Source organism: Myiozetetes cayanensis, unplaced genomic scaffold (assembly GCF_022539395.1).
Source record: "Myiozetetes cayanensis isolate MyiCay16 unplaced genomic scaffold, myiCay2020 scf30, whole genome shotgun sequence".
Lineage (NCBI taxonomy): Eukaryota > Metazoa > Chordata > Aves > Passeriformes > Tyrannidae > Myiozetetes > Myiozetetes cayanensis.
In genome coordinates this window covers 737,054-760,654 of record NW_026087522.1, presented here as the reverse complement: position 1 = coordinate 760,654, position 23,601 = coordinate 737,054, and the positions used below count along the sequence as shown (strand labels likewise).

The following is a 23,601-nucleotide window of genomic DNA, read 5'->3' as shown; positions in this document are numbered from 1 at the left end:
TTCATGTTATTCATTGCCCTTACACTCAGAGCTCTGGTTTGGAGCTGTGAAAACAGGATGTTAATCATTATCTTTCTGACAGAACACAAATTCCACCTTTTTTTTTTTTTATTATTTTTTTTTTCTGTCCTGTATAAAGGACTGCACACAGAGCCAGGGAAAAGCAGGACTGTGTCCTCCAGGAGCTGACTTTGAGGGGTTTTAAGGTGGCTTTTGTGGGCAGAGCTGTGACAGGCCCTGGTGTCAACTCCTGAACCCCAGAGGGACCCCAAATTCCACCCGAGGAGCAGGAGCAAAACATGGGAGAAGGGGAAAGCAGGAACTAAGCAATTACTGCTAAAAACTATTGGTTGTGCAGCTCCACCTTCTTGTTAAATCTAAATAAATCACCTCAGAGCACGTTTTGAGCCATGGGCAGGGACACCTTCCACTGTCCCAGAGTTGCTCCAACCTGGCCTTGGACACTCCCAGGGATCCAGGGGCAGCCACAGCTTCTCTGGGAATTCCAGCCCAGCCCCTCCCCACCCTCCCAGGGAGGAATTTCTCCCCACTATCTCATCCACTCTCCCTGTAGAGAAGCGACTCCAGGGTTATTTTGATGTTCTGTGATTCAATCTGAGGTGGAACTTGAAACACTAATATAATACAGGCAATAATTTCCCACACACTACACGGGAGCCAGCCCGGCTCTCAGGAAGATAAATCTCTTTTGTTGTTGTCATGCATATTATTCCACATTCTTCTGCTTAAGATAGATGCTTTTGTGCTGGTTTGTGCTCTGATTTTGTAAATGTTCATCTTTTTAGTGATATTTCCCCGATAATGGAACAACAGAGCAAAACAGAATATGCAATGAAGTTAATAGAATATGAGCTCCAACAGACACAGGAAGGTGCAAAAATGATGGTGTGGCCAATCCCTACAGTCAGCACTGAGGAATTGTATCCATAATTTGAGTTGGTAAACATGTTAACTTGCTCCTCCAGCCTCCCAAATGCGGCTCGTTTATCATTTTAACAGCTCCAGAGTTTTCTTGTTCTCACTCCTGGGACTCTGCATGCAAATGATGATTTATATCCACAGCCATGGGCTGCTCCAACGCTGGAGAGACACTTTAAGAGCAGATATTAAGGGAAATAAAAGAAACTTTTGTGCCTCTTCATCTAAAGAGGTGAACACAGCTAAAAAACACCCAGCAGATCTCACTCCTGCTTCAAAAGAGCAAGTGCTCTCTCTGAACCCAGGACAGGCAGCTGACAATTCCCTTCCACAGAAATTCCTCTCCCAGGGCTGCCTTTTGGACTGTTGTTGCTCCTCTGCTCCCTTCAGATGAAATCTTGGGTTCCCTGAAAAATCAACAGCAAAACTTCTCGGGGTCGAGGGAGCAAAAACACCCAGGGGAGGCTCTCAAAGGCAAAGAAGCTTCCCTTGGGAATGCTGAGGGGAAAGGAGGAGGAAAGCACCGGGATGGGGGAGGTAAACAACCATCAGCAGGAGCAAAAGGAGCATTGGAAAGCACAACCTGAGCTTCAGCCTGAGGGGAGATGAGGAAAGCAGGTTCCCAGGTGCTCATCAGCATGCCCTGGGTGTCAGGTTGAGCCGTCCAAGGGCTCCTGATGGATTGCTGGGGTCACCAATCCAGGGAAATCAGCAAATATATGAACACAGAATGACATGGAATCACTGAACCATTAGAGCTGGAAAAGACCTCCAAGACCATCAGGATGAATCCACCATCCCCAGGATGAATCCAGCAGGTCCACCCCCGACCCCCAAGTGCTGAGACACCTCGAGGAGCAGCGTTTCTGCTTCCACATCCCCCCCAAAATAACCTGGCAGAGGCCACACCACGACTCACAGAAGTCATTTGGGCTGGAAGGGTCGTCCTGAGATCAAGCAGGGTCAGTCCCAGCATCCACCAGCAGAGCATCTGCTCTGTTATATCCCAGATAGGATTAATTATCCAGAGTTAAGACCACCCAACCCAGCTTGAGCAACAGGAACATTTAACCTTGCTCCTGCCCCTCTTTCTCCACAGGTAAAATAAACCCCTCTTGCAGTGTATTCCAGTTCCTGACAAGCCTGAGATGGGACCAGAGTGGATTCCAACAGTAAATGTGTCTGTGGGAAAACGAGTCTTGCCAGCATCTCCCTCCCATGAACAGCCAGGAGGGTTATCCCAGTGTCCTTTCACAATATTTACAGAAGGGAATGATTTAAATAGATAAATAAGCATAAATACAATAAATAAATACATAACAATGTTTAATAAATATATACATAAGGTTTTAAATAAATAAATACAGTTGCAGGTTCTGAAATCCAAGAGGGATCACTCTCCTCAGATGTAACAGTTTAAACCAGAATGAAGCTCCTGCTTTGCTTCCCCATCACATATTCAACTGATATCAGTAAAACTCCCAACTCCATCCCCTGCAGCAGCAGCTAAAATTAAAACTTATTGTAATTATGGCTGATCGAAAAATAGAATTTTCGCTGTGAAGAGAACTCAGAATTTTTTGCATTTGCCATTGACCCAAAGGGAAGGAAGCAAATACTCGAGAGAACAAGAAGTTCTGCACAAACCCAGTGAAAAATGCCAGAAGTATTTCAGTTCCTGCAGGTTCCTCCACATCTTCTGGTGGGGTCCCACCACCTTCTGGGACTTGTTTTTGATTTCTGCACGTGTTTGTGCACTTGCATTTCATTGTCTCTGAGAGAGGAAGGGATCAAAAGAGCTTTAAAAATGCTGCTTATGGGAAAGGAGGGGGGAACCAGGGGGGGTCGGGCTCTGCTCCCAGGGAACAGGGACAGGAGGAGAGGGAACGGCCCAGGCTGTGCCAGGGGAGGGGCAGGTTGGATATTGGGGAAATTCCTTCCTGGAAAGCATTGGAACAGGCTCCAGGGGTGGAATCTCCATCCCTGGGAGGATTTAACATCCCTGTGGATGTGGAACAGGGGATTAGTGGTGGCCTTGGCAGTGAACTCAGTGACCTTAGAGGGCTTTTCCCATCCCAAAGGAGCCAATGGATCTATCCCATGAGCCAAGGACTCGCTGTCCCAACCTCCCCTGAGAGAGGAGGTGGCTCCCTGGGATGGAATTTCTGCCTGGAAAGGGTGGTCAGGGAGGTTTGGAGTGCCCAGCCCTGGAGGTGTCCAAGGAAGGCCTGGCCATGGCACTCAGTGCTCTGGACAAGGTGGGAATCAGGCACAGGGTGGACTGGATGACCTTGGAGGGCTTTTCCAAGTTAAATGATTCCATGGGTCTGTGATTCTGTGGAAGGAGAATCTGCAGGAGCTGCCCTGTCCTGTGGAATAACAGGACACAAGGGTTCTGCTTCCATTATTAACCCTTGGTGGCCTCACCTGCCAGCAAACTGCAGGCAAAACAACATCCAGAAGTGCTAAAACCTCCCAGGGATGACGATGATAAAAGGACTCACACTCCAAAGTCACAGAAACTCTTCTGAAGATCCTCCCGTGGCATCCTGACAAGGAGCACACCCCCTCCAATTAAGACACCCTCATAAATACTTCTTAAGCCCAAAGGTGGCATCTCATTTGCATATTTATGAGCCTAATAAGAAAGCTGAAAAGACTGGGCTCTGATGCTTCTTTGCCTTTTGTTGTTGAAGGGGATGAGCTCCCTCTGAGCACACAGAGCTTTGCCTGTCACACAGTGAGGCCACCCCGGTGCTCCCAGGTCAGCTCCCAACCTCCACCACCCCCTCTGAGAGACCTGGTGATAATAAAAGCTGCTCTACCAGCTGATTCCAGGCCACTGAAACATCCCTCTCTCCAACTCCTGCACCAATTCCAGGGTGGAAAAGAGCCTGAGGGAATTCAAAGCCCACAAGGCTATTCAGGGGCAGCAAAGTTCCAGACTAATTGCAAGAATCCAGTATGGATTTCTCCCCAGCTGGGCTTCTTTCTCAATGTAAAAATAATATCTTAAATTAAAACAGCGACAGGATGATTTTAAACCGTTAGAAAATGAGGTTGTGAAAGCCAGTGAAATGTGCAGCCTCAAAGCCTCAGTTCCAAGTTCTTGGCACCTCCCCGGGCACAGCTCGGGTTTCTTTGGGTTTGCAAGTGCTCAGCACAAAGTTTCTAAACCTTCCACTTGGACAGCTCTGCTGAACTTTCCCTCAGCCGAGGTCTTCAGGGCAATTAAAGCAACCAAAAACGCAGCAAGCGAAAGTTTGAACACCCCAAAGGAGTCAGACCTGATTAAACGTGTTCTTCCAAGCATGGAAAACGTTGTGTCTGGAGTTCCTGGTCTCCATCTCCTCACCTGCTTCATGGATTCTTGTGCAAGAACATTCAAATCTGTGCTTTACCCCAGAGCTGCTCCAAATTTCAGCCAACCACCTTCATTTATCTGGGTCTCATCCCATCAAATCCAACCAGAACTGGATAAAGAGCCACCACTCTGATTCACCCCTTAATCTTCCTGCACTTCAGGCGATCAGAGCCTCGAAAACAAACCAGCAATTAAAAAAAAAACACACAAAAAAAATTACAAAATAGGTAAAGTTTATCCCCAAACCATTTTATCTGAGGCAGATGTGAGTCAAACACATCTGAACAAGATCAGGACTCCCCTTTGTGCCGCTCTCACACGAAGAACTCCTTTGCTTCCAACTTACAAGCCTCAGTAATCAGAACTAGGCAGGGAAAGGAAATTAGGAGAGAATTGAGTTTTGCTACTGCTCACTTTGTGTTTTTAATGTAAGGGTTAAATCAGACTCAAAGGCATCCCCAAATCCAGGAGCCCAAATTTTAGCCTATTTTAGAGCTATTACCTTGTATTACAGCAGGACAGGACAGAAAAAAAGAAGCATAAATACGATTTTCTCCTTTTCCCGTGTAATTCAGAGCACTACCCCAAATTTTCATCAAAAGCCCAACTTTTTAAGTAGCTCTCATTAGTGGCCTTGCCAGATGTGTATAATAGCAAATTTTCATGTATACAGAGAGGAATGAGCATGATTCCTCTCATCTCACAGCCAGGGGAATGGAAAAACATCCATTGCTTTAATTTAGCTTTGTCAGAAGAAGCCCTTTGTGGGCTCATTTTGGGAGCTCTTCTGGAAGTGGAAGGAAGAAACAGTGTGTGCCTGTGCATCAGAAAGGGGGTGGGTGGGTTGTTCTTGTTGTCAATTAGCAGGCACTTGGATTTGGTGGCTGCAAGAGCCAGTGAGGAGCACAAACCCAAGATAAAGCAGATTTAGATTTAGAGGAGCCTGGAGAGCCAGCACCAGGGCCAGGGCTCAGATCTTCTCCTGTGTGTCCTATTCCCTTTAGGAACTTTGGCAACAGGCTATAAATTGGGCTTCATCCTAAAAATATTTATCAGCTGACCAATCATCTGTTAGGCTTTGGTTGTCAGGGAAACAGGGATTTATGAACATCATTTTCGGAGGCAGCGAGACAAGAGCGACTGGGGCTGAGAGGCAGGAGAGGAGCAGCCCCAGCCCTGCCCTTTCAGCCAGGGCAGCACCAACCAGGGAATCTTCCTCAATAAAACCCACTCCCCTCACACCAGGACACACTTTGATTGCACCCAGGGCTTCCACAGCATCGCCTGATGCTCCCCAGAGACACCTGGGTTGGGTTCTCCACCTCAGTCATATGGGCAAATCTTACTCTTCGGCCACCAAACAGCGAGTTTTCCACCCAAATCCTCCAGAGGAATCGGCCAAAAGATGCCCTGGCTCCTGATTGTGGGGTTGGAATCACAGAATCCCAAAATGGTTTGGGTTGGAAGGGACTTTAAAGATCCCCCAGGGATTCCAGATGTCATTCCTTGATCTTGGAACAGGAAACTTGAGATTTTCTGACTTAACAGACTGGTTGACTTTGTGCACAAAAGCTACTTGGAGGGTTGATTAATGCTTTTTAATTTGAAATCCTTTGAAGATCAGACAGCCAACCCCACCTGTATGGGGTGAACATGAATCCTGCCATCAGCTCACATATTTTTCTGTCTGAGGCACCAATGCCCTTCCTTTTATTTTCTCAATAAAACCTTTTAATACTTCTTTTTTCCTTTTTTTTTTCTTTTTTTCTAAAGGAACACCATTAAAATCACTCAGTGTCAAACTACGAGGCCCAATTCTGGAAAGCATCTTCCAGGCAGGTATTTATAAACTCCCTGCAGTTGACAAAAAAAGTGGCATTTTCTGATAGTCCCTGCGAGGAACACAAACCCACCCCGTTGCTGTGGTTACCCCAGCGAGGCTGTGCCCACCCCAGTGATCCCTGGAGCTTTCCCAGTCTAACATCCTGCATTTAGACCATATTTGTATTTTCACCTCCTCTTCTTTAAAATAGAAGAGGGGGGAAAAAGAAAAAAAAGGGAAGAAATGAGAGACTTCCCTGCAGCTTCTCACCCTGAGCCTTCTGTTCCATCTGTGGCCAACACGGGGATGACAGGGGGGAATTTTTAGAGGGTGGCTTTGAAGAGCAGACCAAAATCCGAGCAACTGTTAACAAAAAGTGTGAATATGGCAGACAGGAGAGGAGGTTCCATAAGGAACATCCATGCAGAGGGGTGTTTTCCATAAAGGGAAAGCCTTGTTTCACCCAAAAAGAGCTGCTGTGCAGTTTGAGGGCCTTTCAGCTTCCCTCAGACCAGCTGAGAAACCAAGGAACTCAAGAGAGGAGATTAAAAGTTATTTACCAAGAATAGATAAATAGACTGGGTTAAACACAGAGAATGAAACTTTATGTCACAGAATCACCACGTCATGGAATGGGTTGGATTGGAAGGGACCTTAAGGACCATCTCATTCCAGCTGTCCACTGCAGTCTGGGCATGTTTTTAAAGCATCACCTAAACCCAAATCCAGTTGTTCTTGTTCAGTCTTTGCCTCTTTCAGGCAAGGAAGTCTCAGCCCGTGGACATCTCGTGGCGGTGACGTCCACAGGATTTATTTCTCCCATGAGGGGAAGTATTTGTGCCTGATTTTCTTTGTTTCCTGTCTCTCAGTCTCACTCCCTTCTCATTTTTGAGTAACGAGACAGAAGAGAAGCTCCAAATAACTGTTCTCCAAATCAGCCATTATTGAGAATACTTTAATCACGCTTCATCTTAGTCATCTCTTTTCTAAGATTAAGCACTTCCAGTCTCCCTCATGCTCTGAAAAATGCTGGGGAAGCAGCAACAATTAAACAGCAAATCTGAATACAGAGACATTTGCAGAAGAAGCAGTGACAGAGTGCACTTCCCTCCTGATACACAGAAATACATAAATATATAATATTTATAGATATATGCAGGTTTTCATGAATTTTAATTCATTTAATTCCAGCACAAAAACCATACAGAATGGATTTGCTCAACTCATTTATTCCATCCCCATGTATCCATTTCCCTCCCCACCACTTGGTTCCTTCTCTTCAGAGCCATTCATGGAATAACAGGGTGGAAAAGACCTGGAAGACCATCAAGTCCCACCAGGAATTCACACTGGGGTCAGGGAGAGGATGAGAAGCCCCTTGTGCAGTGGGGTCCTGACTCAGTTGGGCCTGGAAGTGCTGCTACAAAGCAAATAGTAGACCCCAAATAAATAATAGTCACCATATAAATAACAGCCACCAAATAAATAATGGTCACCCAAATAAATAATGGTCACCAAAAAAATAGTGGCCACCACATAAATAACAGTCACAAACCAGCAGTGGGGGGTTGGCTGATCTTTAATTAAGGTCCCTTCCAGCCCAAACCATTCCATGACCAAACAGCTGAAGGAATTCATTGCACAGAATCCAAGGGCCACCTTTTACTCTCACTGTGGTGAGATCAACTACAACCACACCTGGGAATAGTTTGCAAACAAATTCACGACACTTAAAGGCAAAAAAAAAAAAAAAAAAAAGAAAATTTGTTGGATTAATTATTCTCAATGAATAATTCCTCCAGCTCTGATAGTAAAACATAATTACACACCGTGACAGTGGATTATGTATTAGTTGGGGGTACTAATTAGTTAATGTTTGTACAGCTTCTGCAAGATGTAATGTGCTTAAGCATTATCATTAACTAAGTGGAGCATTCAGTTTGAAATTATTTTTACCATAACTCAAGAGCAGTATCACCTACACCCTTTCAAAGGGCTGTGATCAGCTGAAACGTGGTTACATCTCCTGATCTTTTGTCAGGAAGCAAAATTCACAGCCCAAATTAGGGGGCTGGGAGGAAGCAGCAACAGCTCCCTGGCTGCTGAGCTGATTAAAAGGGAGATGGTTTATTGCCAGGTTAGGGGAGCCTGCTCTGAGGCAGAGGCTGGACTTTGTCTGGCACACACACACAGAGTCACAGCAGCTCAAGTTTAACAGGTGAGATCAGTCAGGTTCTTGATTAGACAGAACACCAGAAGCTTCCACGGGGTTTAGGGTGTGGCAGGAGATGCTCAGCACCTCTGAGGAGCAGGATAATGAAGTCCTGAAGCCATGCAGGTGCCTTGTTTCGATCTTAATTAGACCAGAGGAGTCAAAAGCCACTGGGTGCATCATCTACTGCAGAAAGGAGGGGCAAAACCCCCAAATACCCACACAACTCTTTGATATTAAAAGCCTTATTAGCTGTTTCTGAGACTCAGAAGGACAGAGCTCTGAGGAAGTGCAGCACACCATCAAGAAGGGCTTTTCATTTAATCAAATCTCCCCTTTACACAGACAAATGGGACTTATCCCCCAACACCAGAGGCTGGGAAGCTCCAAACAGCCCTGCCAGAGGGGGCATTGCTGTTGTTTCTTCCCTCAGTTAAAGGAAAGCTGGTGGAAATGATCCATGTCAGAGCAGCCCCCCTCTCATCTGCAAGGCAGGGTGTTGGTATTTCCAGCTGTCAGACAACCCAGAGAGCATTAATGCCCCCAAATCCAGCCCTAGTTTTATGCTAAAAGAAAGGAGGATTATTTTTCGTGAGGAGTTTCATCCCAACTCGCCTGGGTTTTCTTTTAAAACTCCCGGCATTTGCATTTTTTTAATGGTTCTGGGCTGCAGGTAAATGATCCGTGAAAGAGGATGGAGTGAACGTCCATTTTCTGCAAGATCCACAGAAAACCCGTGTCAGTCTCCTCTGCAGAGGGCAAACTGGGGGCTCCTGCCTCTGGAGCCTCTCCAGGAGCATCCACACCCAAATCCCTGGGCCTGAGGGGTGTGGATCTCACAGGAGCCTTTGCCACACGAGAGGAATCATTCCTGGATCAAGGAAACCTTTAATAAGAGCTGTTGTTACACTTGGATTTTTTGTTCAAACTCTCCAAAGGGGCTTCAGAGGGGTTTTTGCTTCTCCTTTAGGAAGCCAGAGAGGAGATTTCATCCCACAAACCCCAGTCCCAGGCAGTTGCTGACAGTCTGTTTGTGTACACACACATTACTCCTGACAGATGCTAAACCCAACGTCTCCTAAATCAAATGCAGTGTGAAAAATGAAAATCAAATATTTTACGTTCCGTTGAGTCATTGCTCTTAATCTCCCGTCTCTGGATCCTTCTGGGACTGTGATTCTTGTCTTCTTCTGGGGAAGTTCTTGTAAATGCGTGTGAAAGGGAGGGAAGTGAGTGGTGAGTTGTGTTCTGTCCCGTCTCTGTTCCACAGGACATCAGGAATGGCTTTAAACCCCCACAGAGTGGGTTTAGGGCTGAGTTTTGAGCACCCTGGCCCAGCACTACAAAGAGGTTTTCAAGGTCTCTCTGCAGTTCTGGAGGGTGGCACACCCCAATTTTCATTTCTAGGCTTTGTTTCCAGAAATACTCCTCGTGTCCCATTTTTTTTTGCCCTGGGACATAACATAAATCTCCGGTTTCGTGGTGTGAATCCCCTCCAAAGCAGCTCAAAAGGAGGGGAAGAGGCTTCCCTCTTGAATTTCTCATTCCTCAGATGTCCTGGAAAGGGGTTTTATTCCAGAAAAAACACAAAGTTTTCTGCTGAATTTTCTACAATATGAGTTCCACCCCAGGAATCAGGTTAGAGATACCAGGTATCTGGGTGGCTTAGAGAGAAAATTTAGTTTAAACCTGGCAAGTGCTGATCCTGCTGTCCCTGGACACAGTTAAGAGCCATCACACGGTATTTTGGCTCCAGTACATGAGAAAGGAGATAATGAAAAATCAAATTTATGGGCCAAAGGGCTGGTGGAACAGCACAAGTGGGAAAAGTCGTGGAAGGGCACAGAAATCTGTTCACTTAGAAGGGAAAACAGAGACCTGAGAGCCCCTTGCTGTGCCTGAAGGGGCTCCAAGAGAGCTGGAGAGGGACAAGGGCCTGGAGTTCACTGTAGAAGAGACACTTTCAAAGTCTAACCAGCCTCAGGAACAGGGAATCAGCCTCAGCAGAGCCTCCTTGTACTACCCTGCAATAAATATAAATCATTGTTAAGGAAAGGGAAAAGGGGAGGGAAATGATGATCAAACTTTCCATGAATAAAGTGGGGTTTTTTGTGTGTGTGTTTTTGGTTTTTTTTTTGCTAGAAAATTCAAGATAGCCTTGTAAAACATGAAGAGGGAAAGATCACCTCAAGCTGCCTTTTGCAAAGGTTAAAAAATGGACAGCAATGGAGCAGCTGCCTTTGCTGAGGATCTTGCTGTAAAAAAAAATCTGCCCAGTTCAAGGAGCTTCCCTGAGGAAATCAGCTGAGGCTCAGAGGTGGGTAAAACAACCTGCTGAGTAAAAGAGGGCGGTAGGAACGCTTCAGATACGACATCAAATGGATGAAGAAGCTGAAATAATTAAATAAAATTCCAGAATTGCCCACTGGCAGGGACACAGGTGGCACGTGGAGCTCCTCAGAGCCCTCTGTTTGATATTCAGGCTGTTGTCTGATTCGAAGATGCTGATGAAACAGTCCCAAGCAAAGGCTTTTAAAAGGAAACAAAGCAAGCCTTGCATCCATAATAATTAGCAATCAGCACAAGGGGAGAGGAGGAATAAAGTGCCTACCTGAAAGAAGGGGAATAGTGCAGAGCTCTGAAACAAAGCCAGAGCCTGATGCCCAGGGAGGACTCACCACAAACACGGCTTTCAGTGGGATCACAGGATATAAACAGTGATTCAGGAGAGGAAAACACAGAGAAAAAATGTGGTTTGTTTTGTTTTTTTTCTCCAGTCCTGTTTTTGAAAGACTCTGGAATTCAGAGAGCAAACTGTGCATGTTATCTGTCAGCACCACATCCCCACTCACACCACACACTTGGCTCCTCTGCAGCTCAGCTGCTCACAACTGGGGCATTTTGGGTGGTAAGTCCTTCACCTGGATCATTTCTGGCACTGTAGAAAACAAACAGAGGGTTTGCTCCACTTGGGAGAGGAATGACGGGCTTGCAGTGGTTCTGAGTTCACAGAATCATAGAATAGTTCCACTTGGAAGGGAGCTTTTAAGGCCATCTCGTCCAACCCCCAGTGACCTCTCTAGTCACCTCTCAGTTTTTGAACACTGTAGACAGCCATAAAACACATAAAACAATCCCCAAGCTCTTCTCAGTATTGATAAGCTCGTGGTCAGAGAGGCCAAGCTCAGCTCTGGCCACTGCATTTCAAGAGGAAAAGAGTAAAGGCTCATCAGTAACACAAGAAACTTTTCCTACAAGTTATAAAAGGATGAAGGCAGCTCTCCCTAAACTGCAGGAGCAAAGACCAAGTGGGATGTAATGGCAGAGATTCCAGCTGGTGGAGTGGGGAATCTGCATCACTGGAGGTCTGCAGGAGGAAGCTTTCTGACTCCAAGGGAGCTCAAACCACACAACTCTCGTACTTAAAAAGCCCTGAATGGCACAGAACATCCCCAATGGGAGCTGGTTTTTAAAGCCCACCTCCCAGGCTGGGACTGGCTGACAGGTCCCAGGCTGCACTTTTAATCTCAGCATCAAATGGGAACAATTCCAACCCATGTTTTGTTCACTGAATGTTTCAACCCCATGTCCCTGAGTCAGAGAACTGCTGTTTCTGTCAACTTCTCATTATTTATCTGAGGTTTTTATTTGCTTTCTGACTGCAGCTCTGGTTCCAGCTCTGGCAGGCATTTGTAAATAGCTCTCCAGGATTAATAAAAAATTAATAGGTGCTGTAAGAAATTACCAGAAATCACATGTGACCTCTTATTTATGTGCTTATCCTGCTTTAAAATTCATCAATGATTAACTACTGCTTTTTAAACCTCTTACAAAATGTACACACAGCCACTAATTAATTGCTGTATGAAGTTTGAAACAAGGCTAAGCCTTACCCTGTCCTACCTGCCCCACCAGGTCAAGATTAATAAATGCAATGTAATAAATATGGTATAATAAAAAAATAGGGGAGGGATATGGGGTTTATTTTATTTCAATTCATTTTATTGCATTTCATTTTACTTCCTTTGACCTGAATTCAGCTGTATGCTGCTGGTTTGGATTAATATTAAATAATTACTTAAAACAGTGAACATGAAAAAGTTGAATCATTCAAAGGCTTTTCTTTTTTAATACCAGGTAAGATTAAACCTGTCCTGTCACTGTCCTGGGGAAGGAGGGAGTTAACACTTGCTGGGAATGAAGATAAATTAGTTCCATTTTTTCACCTGACACATTTTCAAAGGGAATAATATGATTTTTTTGTCCTTTGGGGTCCTGGTATTTCTCCTTAGTGATGATCTAACATGCTGTTCCAGCTAAAACTAAAAGACAGAGTGCAAGATAGACTTCAGGCAAGGATTTATTTTATAGTCTCTGGAGGAAAATTCCCAAAGTGGAACCTTGACCAGGAACAGGAGCCCTGGTTGGAACCGCCACTGAGTTTTTTCAAGTGGAAGAAAAAAGCCTTTTCTAGCCAGAAATCATCCCCAGGAGAGCTGCAGATGTGAGGAACCTGCAGGGATGGGGGTTTGTCATCTGAATTTCCAGAAGCTCTTGGATATATTTATTCTAAACTAACACTGAGCCTTCCAGAGCCTGGTGGAACTATGAACACCCATCTAAAATCACTACCAGCCACACCCCCACTGCAGCAGTTTGATAAAATTCCATGTAATTGAGGCCAACAACCCACCCCATTTGTGGAGAGGGAGGTGAAAAAGCCTTTTCTTCAGACATTATATATTATTATATATATTGCATATATTTTCTATATGAGGTATCTCCTGTTTTCTGGACAGCAGATATATGATAATTTGTTAAATTGTACTGAATAAGAGAGGAAACTTTCAAAATTCACACTCATCTGAAAAATCTAATACATACAATAATAAATATCTATTAATATAAATACAGTAATTTAATACTGAGCTTTGTTTGCAGTGACTTTTTGCATCCACAAGTCTTTCGCCGACTTCCAAGTTAAGGTGAACGTGGATTACAGCACCCTAAAGAGTATTTAAATAGCATTTTAATGGCATTTAAATGGTATTTAAATGGCCTTTGGCCTTGACTGGCACTTCATAGTATGAAGTTTGGACCCCCTGAGCTGAGGAACACACCGAGATCTCCTCAGCCAGGCGTGAAACACCGGCCTTGGCATCCTCACAGATCAGCTTGGTGGAGACAGGAATGATTTTAACAGCTGGACAAGTGGTTTCGCACTGTGAAGGTCGTGAACCTTTGGAACAAATCATCAGAGGAGGGGAGTTTTTCTCTGGAAGTCCTCAAGTGACTCTCGGGAAGTGCTTTTTGGAGAAAATAAACATTGCTGTTGTAAACAGTGAAACCTGGTGAGGTTGGGTGGCCCTTGACAGACAGGGAGGCAAAGCAGGTGGGTAAAACCCGCTGCTCCACTTCAGTTCTTTTTTTTTCATGTAGAACCATAAAATTATGGAGTGGTTTGGGTTGGAAGGGACCTTAAAGACCACCCAGATCCACCCAGGGACACCTTCCACTGGATTGATGCACTGATGAGTATCAGGGCAAAATATCCCCCTCCAGCCTTCACTGGACATGAGAGGCAGTGAGATGTGAAACCTTTTCCCTGCCTTTTCCTCACTGTGGCAACATTAATTCCAGTCCCTCACCTGTTACAACGAAGTCTAGACCTTGTTCTCCGAAGCTAATAAATGTTTGGGAGCTAATCATGAGCAGAAAGAGGTTAATCAGTCCCTCAGATTGGGACTCTTAATACAGCTACAACAAAGAAACTGCACCAAAGCAAAATAACCCACGGATTTTGTTTTCAAATACGAATTTCTAAATAATTGGGAGTCGCCAGTGGGCTCCCTTCCCTTTTTGATTTGCATGATTTGTGTTCCCCCTTCACTGCCTTCATTGCCCTTCTCGTGTGACATTGATGTGGCTTTTAAAGCCACGAGCCCAATTTATGATTTAGAGGCTCCGGGAAGGAAAATTATAATGCCGGGGTGGTGGGGGGGAAGAAACAGCTCCGAAATTTCCATTAAAATCAGGCAATTTCTGCGCTCTCCAGAAACCCACTGGGACGAGAGAGCACCTGAGTGGCTGCAAGTCAAGTTCTCCCTTGCATCTGAATGCGGTGTAGACGTTTTAAAAGCACTAAACAGGCATGTGCTAATGCCTCCCCAAGACAAAGCAGAGCACTTCAGACCGGCTTTTATGCCAGGAACAAAACAGTCCGCTGTGGGAGTCCCTTAAGGCTCCAGACAATGCTTCTCCCTTTCATGCCCGAGCAGGAGCTGAACCCCAAACCTGCTCTGCAGCAGCGGTGAAAGGCAGGGCAGCCCGGTGAGTGGATGGGAGGGCACAGGCTGCGAGACAGGAGGAGTTTTCAAAGGTTTAAGGGTTGGTTTCAGTGCTCAGATTCCAGTGAAAGCCAGCGGTGACCTCGCTTTGCTTCCTCCTTTTGAAGTCCCAGCAGTTTGCACTGAAGGGCTCCCTGCCAGCTCGCGGTAAATTATCAGCAGAGTTTAGGGTGGTTCTTAAATCCCGTGGCCTCCAGGCACAGCCGAGGGGTGGATCACCCTCCTTCCCAAGCTCACAGGGAGGAGGGACAACCTCCAGTCTTGGAAAGAAAGGTTGAGTTTCCTGGTGGAAGCTTTCTGCAAAGCGAGGAGATGGCCTCAAGCTGCACCAAGGAAGGTGTAGGTTGGATATCAGGGAGAATTTCCTCCCCAGGAGGGTTTTGAGGCATTGGAACAAACTGTCCAGGGCAGTGGTGGAGTCCCCATCCCTGGAGGGGTTTAAAAGGTGTGGCATCTGGGGACATGTGGTGGCCTTGGCAGTGCTGGGGCAATGGTTGGTTTTGATGACCTTAGAGGGGGTTTTCCACCCTAAATGATTCTACTTTAATTACCAACCTTTACGATTCCATGATTCTGTATATTCATGGATCTCACTGAACCCTGAGTTATGGCAGTCAGCAGGACACATCCCAGTCCTCCAGAGTCCAAGGAACTGTGGTTTCCTTGCATAATTGGAAGAGTAAGGAGGATCCAGAGCAGCAGACCAAGCTGTAGCCTCAGGTTCTTCTGCAAATTAGAGCTGTAAACAGCGTGCAGACCTACATGAAAGGGGAGCAAGGCCTAATTGCCCACTGGGATTGTGCATAATGCAAGCCTGAGGATGTTCCCATTGCCATCCTTTCTGCCTCCTTCCCACACCCAGGGGACAGAGCTGCTCAGAGGCTGGGCAGGATCAAAAGTCAAGCAAAAACCTCAGTACAAATCCTTGGCCAACTTCAGCATTTGTAGAAGTTTGGTTTGTTTTCTTTTTCCCCAACCTAAAGAGGAAAAGAACTGCAGGCAGGGTTTGGTTTGCCTTTTGCCAGGGACAGCAAAGCTGCCCCTGCCCAGGTGAAGGGCTGGATGTGGCTTAAACTGCCTTGAGTGGCTGTGAACTGCCAGAGGGCAGGGTTAGATGGGATACTGGGAAGGGATTCTTCCCTGTGAAGGTGGGGAGAGGCTGGGATGGAATTCCCAGAGAAGCTATGGCTGCCCCTGGATCCCTGGAAGTGCCCAAGGTCAGCTTGGAGCAACCTGGGCTGGTGGGAGGTGTCCCTGCCCATAGCAGGGGTGGCACTGGATGGGCTTTAAGGTCCCTCCAACCCAAACCATTCCATGATTCCATGGCAGCAACGGAGGAAAACGATGGCCAGGACACTAAAGCTTCTATTTCCACAAAATCTTGGCTGAGCCAAGAGAGGTGGGAGTACAATTGCTCCTCAGATGTCTCTGTTACCATCCCGCGTGTTCTGCCCTGTGTTTGGGTGGGTGTGAACACACAGACAGGGCACCCCTGCCCCTGACCTTCAGTGCCCCTGAACACACACCCTGCTGGATGGGAGGGACCATGAGGGCCCAGGAAAATCACTTCTCTCATCTCCCCATGGTGTGAGAAGAGCGTGGCAATCCACCAGTCCTCAAGGGTGACACTGTGGATTGTTTCAGGACAACCAAGTGACACCAGGGAAGTGGAGTGGGAATGGGAAGGCTGGTGTCAGATGTACAGTTAAACAATAGCTGTTTTGCCTGTCATTCATCCCCAATTACTGCGTGGGGGGGGGGGGGGAAGAAAAACTATTTATAACCTGTCAGTCTCAAGAAACCACAATTATGATGATTTAATTAACACATGGAGAGGCTTTAGGCAATCACATCGTTCTAAATTTAAGAAGCAGCACATTTCAGGCCCAAGATGATTTAGAACATTAACAAATGCTAGTTGAACCAGGGCAAGAATCTGATGGCCTTGTTGGTTCCTTTTAAAGCATCCATCATGGCACAAAGATAATCCAAATGGATATGTTAGTGAAAGATGAGAGCAGTGAAGAATCATCTGGGGTTTCAGGGGCCATCACACAGAAGGAGAAGCTGATTTTAAATGAGAACCGAGTTGGAAAATGAGCAAAACCACACAACTCAAGTCTATTCATCAAAGACACTCCTCTAAGCACTGGAGAAAATTGAGTTATGAGGGTGCAAGACACTGAGGGTGAGCCTGACCTTCCCATGGAGACCTTGGAGCTGCCTCGCTGCCAGGCAGCCCTGTCTGTGGGTTGGTGCCCAGGAGAGAGGTCTGACCATGGGATGGGCTGGAACATCCAATAAAGGATGTTTCCAAAGGTTCCTTAAATCCTGGGCTGCTCCTCTCCTCCAGAAACTGCTCTTCAGGTCTCTCCATTTCCTCTTTCTGTGCCCTGCCTGGTCACATTCCCTGCTGTGTCCTGTTCCCCTCCAGGGCACAAAAGGATTCCTTTGGGATTTTCATCCATGGATTAAACCTGGGAGTTGTCAGCTCCTACCCAAACACAGCCAGAGCAATAACACCCCTCTCAGACCAACCCTATCTTCTGCTTCTTAATTGGATCAACACACAAATACCAGGCAGGAAAATCCCATTTCTTCCATACAAGAAGAAAAACCTTGACCTGAGTTTACACCAAGAACTTTCTGCCTCATAACTGGTTCTTTCAGGAAACTCTGGCTTTCCAGCATCCAGGAACTGCTCCTCTTCTGGCCAGTTGTATTCAAATGTACCTCAATAACCCCAAAATAAATCTATACTTGAGCTAATTAACAAAGGGGGGAGTTTTGCTGCAGCTGGACACACCCCAGATGGTGAGCTTGGAGATGACCAGGGGTTTTTTTGCCTTCATTGTTCATTGCAGGTGGAACAATTCCCATTGGATTGCAACACCAGGACTGATCCATCTGCCAGCCAGAGCTTTCTGTTTGCTTGGGTATTAAAAAGGCAAAGCCAAAACAAATCCAAAAAGCCAACGTTCCCAACCCCCTCTCACGCCATCCCTTCACCAGCTTCCAACAAGGAGGAACTCTGCAGCTTGGACAGAGCTGACAACTGCCTGGAATTCCCTTTAGAATGGATCCACTCCTCTTTTCTGTGGAGGGGGGAAGATCTGCAGGCAACCTGAGCTCATTTGGCTGCACGAGAGGCCGATGTGAGGAGAGCTGATTGGTGTCCAACACATCCCCTGCTGCAGCCCATCTGTGCTGAGGGCTGGAATACCTGGCTGGAAATGACCAAACACTGGGATGTTGGTGGTGCTGCTGCAAACACAGATCAGGCTGGAATGTTTCCCTGTCCAAATGTTTACAGGGCAGGGAGCAGGGGCAGAGGCTGCACAATTCCCTGTGCCAGGAAAGAGTCAGGTCTCCAGTGGCAACAGGGCCATCCATGGAACAGTTGGGATCTAAATGCATTTCCAAAGCCCTCTTATTCCAGGGGAAGTCTCAGGAACACTCCCAGCAGCAGGACACCCACTAAGGAGGTTGTCTGTCCCTCTTGGTGTGTGTGTTTTGTTGGTGGTGTGTGTTTAAAAGAGAAATCACAGATGAACAGGTTCAACAGATTCCTTCCCTGTTTCTGAGTGTTCTCCCCTCTGGCATGAGCCACATAATGGGCTAAAATTGATTTTTTTTTCCCCTCCTCCTTAAAATACTGGCAGTGCATCACAGGGTTTCAGCAGAGGCAGAAGGGGTGAGAGGAAGGCAAAGGGAGATGGGGAGGGCAGAGGGCACCTGCCACAATTCCAGCAGCGCAGGAATCCCTCAAAAGGCTGGGGCAATGATGGGAATGGGAACACCAGTATCTTCCTCTCTTGTGCAAAGCTTTCCAATGCAGCATCCCCTCCATTTGGGCAGCCCTCCCTGTGCACAACTCACTGAGGTTTCCAGAAAGTGGCAAAATCTGGGGAAGAAGGAAAAGAGGTTGGAGGGGGGGCCAGGGAGGAGGATCCCAGCTGGACATCGTGTCTAAGACTACAAACCCACAGTGCAGTTCCATAGATTTGTTAGTTAACTACTAGGGTGAGACCTAGTGGAGCAAATCTAATGCCTGGAATGTGGTCAGAAAATCTCCCAAGCTCGGTGAAAATTTGGGAGGTGAGGGTTCAGCCCCTTCCTTTGTCGCCATCCCGGAGCAATCAACTCCCGAGGTCTCAGCAGCACTTGTATCACAAGCCCGAATTCCAGAGGAGCTCTTCTCTCCCCCAGGCACCAGGCTAAGGACTGAGTAAGAGTTTCAGAAGTGTTCCACATCCTCCTGCTGCTTCCTTTCCAAATTTACAGCCCGTGGCTCAATTGCTGCTGAGGCACAGCTGGCTGAGAGCTGCGCCGGAAACACGGCCGGTCATTTCGGGAACATCTTTGGGAAATCTCACACTTCACAAGTGCTGAGCCCAGGAAAATTTGCCCCCTGTGCGTTTATTGCTACATCCCCAGCGCTTCTGGAGCACAGCTTTCCTTATGCTGATGTTATGCCAAGTGTGAAATGCTGATGAAAGGCTCTGAAGGGTAAAAGCTGCCCCATCCCTGGCAGGGCCCAAGGCCAGGTTGGACGGGGCTTGGAGCAACCTGGGCTGCTGGAATGGGGTTGGAACTGGGGGATCTGAAAGGTCCTTTTGAGTCCAACCATCCTGTGATTCTGATTTCTAAAATGAACTTTCTCCTGCCCTCTCTGAGCCCCTTTGGAGTGTCCCTTGCAGACCAATCAGTCCCTTGTACTCTGAGGAGCAGCACCATCAGCTTCTCCTTTGTTATTCTCCCCACACAAGCTCAGAGCTTCTGACACAGCTTCTTTGGGCTGATTCACCCTTCAGTTTACAGCCCAACGAGGATTTAAGGTCCACAATCACAGGGAAGTGGAGGAAGGGGAGCAGAGGAGGAGGCACAGCACAGAAGGATGTAGGAAACCAAATTACAGTGCCTGTCCTACAGTGTTTCAAAACAGTCACTGGAGAAAAACCCACACTGCTTTGGCCTTTGGCTACTGCTCCCCATTCTCCTCACTCCTCCCCTCCCAAATTCTTGTCTTTGCAATGCCTCACCTGTGGAATCACCTTCCTTTCCCATTCCATCCCCCATGATGAGCTCACAACGTCTGCCATGAAGTCCTTGCTCAGCATCCCTTCCAAAAAACCTCAGGCTGACAACCAAAGGAAGTACAACCACTGCTCTTAGGAGAAAATAATGGAATATTCAGGCAGTCATTGAGTAATTTGTCCCCTGAGCTCAGGCTGAGCCCCAGGGCACCCTCGTGAGGTTGAGTTACAGAACCGGCACCTGGCACTAAACACACCCTGGAGATGGAGCCTGCTCTGCTTTCTCCTCTTTGCACCTCGTCCAAAACAACACAGAAACGGTGTTTAATAAATAAATAATAACCAACAACAGCATGTTAACATTCCCTTTTAAGTGAGGCCCAGAAGGAGCAGGTCAGCAGCCCCCCAGGCCCGCGTGTGTTGCACTCCTTTCTCAACCTGTTTGTGCTCTCTCCCCAGTGGCAAGGAGGCAGGAAGCAGAATTCCAGCTGAACATGATTTTGTGTGACTGGTTTAGCACCAGTGAATACAAGTGACAGCCACCCTGGTTCACACTCCACTAGAAAAACAGAGTGGAGCTGTCCCTGCTCATCCACAGGACACGGGCAGACGTGGAGAAGGAGAAATGTAAGGAGTGACCTCCTGGGATGTGTGTCAATCACCCCTCAAAGAGCCTCAATTCACACCAGCAAGCTGTTCACCTGCTTGCCTGGGGTTTGCTCAGCCCCTGCCAGCCTGGGGGGAGAAACATTCCTGCAGCAGTGCTCCCCCTGCCCCACTCCCCTTCCCAAAGTGAGCCCAACACAGCTGTCTGTGTGTGTGTGAGACGTGGGGAATACACCACGTCACAGCTCGGGTTCTGAAATGGCTTTTTATGGCCCCCAGATCTTCAGCAAACGCACAAATAAATAGGAAACACGGAGGGAATGGGATGCACAGGCACAAAACAAATACCAGAATGAGATGGCAGCAGTCTGGGAACTGCCTGGGAGAGCCAAGATCATGAGCATCCAGTTATTTTAGCAGCCCTTGCCAATAGACTAAATAGAATAGCACAGGCCAGGTGTCAGTGATTATAATCCCACTGATGCCAAGAGTCTCTCCCATTTCCAGCCAGCCTGGCTTTGGCTCCATCTCTGCAGCACAAGAAATAATTCCTCAAGCAGGGACTGGAAAAAGCAGGCACACAAAGTGTACCTGCACCTCCCCTTCTCCAGGGCAGCTCTGTGTGCCTTTGTTTCAAACTCAGAATCTTGTTAAACTTAAAAGAAAACCATCCCCTGCTGCTGTGGAGGAAAGAACCAGTGGAAATACCTCAGCACGTTGTTCCAGTGCCAGTTCAGCCCTGGAAAACAGGTGGTTTATGGATGAGCTGAGCTGGATACTCCCAAATCCCCAAATGCATCCCTGTGGAGGGACCAGGGTCTGCTCCTGGACCTCAGAAAACATCCATTATTCACCCCACTACCAACAGCAGCATCTGCTCAGGCTTCTCTGACCTTTCCCAGCTCCAGTGGAACCATTATCCCTTTCCTGAAGGCACACAGGTGTTTGGACACCTCAGCTGCTTTCAGGGATACATATGAAGGAGACAATCATTTGAAAACTATTACTTTAAAAAAAGAAAACTCCACAGAGTCCTAAGCAATGAATTCCAGAGCCTGCCTGCCTTCACTCTGGTAGCCAGGCTCTCTTCTCCCATCCAAATGGTTCTTTCTTGGGGGAAAACCTCAGGAATGAGCAACTCAGCCCCACGGGAGGATGGGCCTGAGCTGCACCTCACTAGCATAAAGTAACACTTTCCCACAGGTATGTCCACTTGGGCAAATCAGGAAACAAAGAGATGCTCCATTTTTCTGCTTTCTTCCCCAAACACAAACCCTTTCCACTGCTGGAGACTCTGCAAGGATTTTTGTTTCCCCCTTTTTTTTAAGTGCTGTGCAGTGCCTGTCTCTCCTTTTCCAAGTGGAACCTCGTAGCTATGGAGACGAAGAATGTCAAATCCAAGCTGAAGAGAGGATTTCACCGAGGGCTTTGGGTTGCTGCATGTGCCTTCAGTGATCTGGTTCCCATCTCCTCAAGTCTTTATTATTGTCTATTATTTATGAGTCTCTCTCTCAGTGTGCTAAGAGCCACTGGGTGTTCTCTCACTGATATCACAGCCTGGTTTGCACCAGAACCAGCACAACAAACACCCTGAGCCCTGCAAAGTTCTGCAGCACCTTAATTTAACCCGAATAAAACTGCTGTGGTGCTGCCACAGCACCTTGGAAACCAGGTGAGCTGGGGTCCCCTTGTGTTTAATGCTGTGTGTGACAAGCCACAACACCGGGGAGGAGTTTACACCACACTGATCTTCTGCCCTACACCTGGTAGGGCTCTTCAGCCTTGGAATTATCTGCCATAATCCAGATTACCCGAATTTCAGCCTCCCAAACGACATGACATCACCCCTGCATCTTCTGAGATCCAAATGGGTGATCAGCTGTGACGTGGAAATTCAGCTGTCTCACAATTAAACAGCATTTTATCCAAGCTAATGAAACTTCAGTGGTGTTAAACCTCAGCATGATGGGGAAACAGCCTTTCAGGCCAAATCAGGGCTCCTTGTGACAGCCAGGGATAACTCAAAATAACTTTAACATCACTTTCTGCCTGTGCTGGCGACAGGGAATAAAAACCCCACACCTTCATTCCCACGGTACTGGAGCAATGACAGGGATATGGCAGGTGCATCCCTGTTTTGAAGACAACACTGCTCCAGAGAAAACAACCCCAAAACAGGCATTTTCCCTCAATTCCATGGTCCCAAACCAGCTGGGGATTTCGGGTGCCAAATGTGAAGCACCTCCAAGACGCCCCTTTGTCAGCAAGTGGAAACAAATCCAGCTCCCAGAACTGTTCCCAGCCTGTTCCACACTGCTCACCTTTAACACCCCTCTCACGCCAAAGTCAGGGCTCAAAATCTCCCCAGTCTGCACAAATGGGCTGGGATCAATCCCAACAGGCACATGGAACACTCTCAGGTAGCACATCCACAACCAGGGGAGAAACACCCCACACACACACAGTGCCCTAAAACCACGTCAGGAGCAGGATTAAGTAACAAGTGCTGCAATGGAATTGTGCAAATCCTCCTTTCCCAGCTATAAATAAGCATCAGCATTCAGAGCAAAACCATCCCTTGCATACACAGTGGTGGAGTCATCGACAGGAAGGCAGTGAAACAGTTTGGTGTTTCCTTGCAAAGCCTGAACAACAGAAAAGATGCTCTGGGAGCTTTTGCTGTTTGTGTTTCCCGTGTTGCTGAGTCAAATCCTAAAACACGGCCTCCAGCATGTGAGAATCAGCTCTGTCTGAACCCCCAGTGATCACTGAAATGAAATTAAAAACCTCAAGAATCCCAATCTCCCAAGCCAGGCATTTGCAAACGTGCTGTTGGACCAAGGCTCGGGTTCAAAGGAGCCTCTGTTGTTCCTGCTGCTCCAGGAAAACTCCAGGATTGTGCTGCAGTCCTGGTGCTCTCTGCTTTGCTCCTGAACCAGACCAAAAACGCAGCAAATCTTTGCTATTATCTTTAAATAGGCCATAAACCCCTCAAGATTTCATGTGGGGGCTGAGTAAAGAGGTTTCCATCTTTATTTTTAAAGCAGAAGAGGCTCTTACACGCCTCTGTCTCTACCAATACATTAAAAATAGGATTCTCTTGTAGCCTCAGCTCATAAAACGGGTGCAAACAGGAGGAGAATAACACTCCAGATGCCTTTACTACAGTTGTTAACTTCAGCTTGATCTATATCTTAATAAGCCTTAATTATTCAAAACAATCACCATATCCCTTCCCTGATTGTTGATATTGGACAAGAGAACCTTTCAAAGAG

The 23,601-nt window shown here is 46.9% G+C and overlaps 1 protein-coding gene across 1 annotated transcript in view; it reads right to left on the bottom strand.

Annotated features, from left to right (window-relative positions):
• LRRTM4 (leucine rich repeat transmembrane neuronal 4) overlaps nt 1-23,601 on the bottom strand; it is a 136,322-nt gene that overhangs the window by 107,938 nt on the left and 4,783 nt on the right.